Consider the following 1,899-nt stretch of genomic DNA (forward strand, 5'->3'; position numbering starts at 1 on the left):
AATTCTTCATGATTTAATCACAATACTAAAGTGGAAAATGAATTAAAACACATTATTATACCTATTGAGTCTTAAAAAATAATATTAACATGTTAGGTATTATCCTGGGACATGCCTCAACTATGAGCTGTTGGAGGAATATATTTAAAAAGTTATCTCAAAAGAAACAAAGCATACCTATTGTTCATATGTCATAGTTGTACAATGGTTGTATTAAATGGGTGATATTTTGAGTTTTGAATTTATAAAATATAAAGGATTATTAATTTATTTCAAACACGGTACTAAACAAAGCACAGAGTACTCATTAAAATGGTGAATTTTAATATGCATGCAGTCTTACCTTTAGAACAACATATGTGACTGATTTAATTATAAGAATTTGATAAGAGCTACATTATTATATATGTTTGGCATAATATAAATGTGGTAAGAATCATCTTCCTCCTTTCAAGCAGTTAATAATTTTTTTTTTAGTTCTGGTGATATTTTATTTAGAAAATGATAAACATCACCACTGACTTCAAGATTTTAATTTTTCTTTTAAATGGCACACTAATTAGACAAAAGGTAGTCCTAAATAAAAGTATTTACACACTGAGTATAAAATAAAAACACAATAACTGAAAAACAAATTGTTATTTATTGGTTCATTCTGCATTCCCACTGTTTCTCTTCTGTTTTATTACTCTTTGCTTTTTGTAAATTCTTATTTTTCTTGCTTTCAAATCAACTCTTGGCTCTGGTTTTATGCACTGTATTTCTAGTGGTTTTTCCTCAGCTAGTGTAATAAAAACATCTTCAGTGGGATCATGTGGAAGAATAGTCTTCAGCTCTTTCTTCTGAGTTTCTGCACATCTTTCACTTGCTGTTTCTCTTTGTGTTGTGCAGCTGTGATAGATCTTATGATACACTAATGCATGTTTGGTGACTGGTAGTGAGGATTTTCATGTGAAGTTTGTTCTCCAAAACTTCCTTGAAAAATCTTTATAAGATTTAAGAAAAAATGAGTTTGTATTTCTACAAGAACAGCATCTTCTATGATCTGAGAGTTCTGAAACCACATCCTATTATCCAAAATGGTGAAAGTCAATGCATGGTCCACAAATGATTAACTTTAGGATATCTCCATTTACTCAAAATCTGAATCAAAGAGTTCTTTTAACAATGCATAGTGTGGCAATTCATCAAATGCAGTGTCAAAAGACAAAAGGGGTCAAGAACCTTTCAATTTCCTATCAGCTTTAGTTCAACTAGAGTATGAACGTTTTGAATGAGAAATTTGGCAGATGGCCAATGGGGTGAATTGAAAGCCACATATAGAGATCCTGTTTTTCCTTAGCTTCAAAATAGATGCATTTATTGCAGTTTCTTTTCACATACCTCGTTACAAATAATTTATCTTTATGATTCATTTTAGTATCTGCTTTAGAATGAGGCATCAACATTCTAAGTCCTACATTCAATGTCTTCTTCTGAAATTTATTCCTCTAGGAGAAAATATGAGAATTGTTCCTTTTTATTCCACTTACCCTTGCAAAAGGGACCTTGGATATGATCTCTTTATCTTCTTCTTCCACCTCTTCTGCCTTGACAGGGGGAATTAGATGAGAGGCTTGTAATCTTTTTCATTTCTTTTTTGGCTTCTTGGACTGAACTGCTAATTCCCCCACTCTTTCCTCTTGGTTGCCACCATCTTGCTTCTCTGCTGTCACTCCTGGCTGTCAGAAGCTGATAATTGAGACGTCACTCAGTGTTTGCAAGCGGGGAGCTAGGACATAGATATGTTTGTAACCAACAGTAATTGTATCAAATAAATCCTGTCATTTAAAGATAATAAAGTATTATATATAAAAAACAAAGACAAGGTTTACACTAACAGAAGAAACTGAGTTCAGG

The 1,899-nt window shown here is 32.2% G+C and overlaps 1 pseudogene across 1 annotated transcript; it reads right to left on the minus strand.

Moving 5' to 3' along the window:
- Nucleotides 1-650: 650 nt before the first annotated feature.
- Nucleotides 651-1,696, minus strand: LOC306664368 (ribosome biogenesis protein BRX1 homolog; annotated as a pseudogene). Its single transcript has one exon. The product of its transcript is annotated as a ribosome biogenesis protein BRX1 homolog (transcript).
- Between the last annotated feature and the right edge of the window lie 203 nt (nucleotides 1,697-1,899).

Source organism: Sciurus vulgaris (assembly GCF_902686455.1).
Source record: "Sciurus vulgaris genome assembly, chromosome: 6".
In the NCBI taxonomy this organism is placed as follows: Eukaryota; Metazoa; Chordata; class Mammalia; order Rodentia; family Sciuridae; genus Sciurus; species Sciurus vulgaris.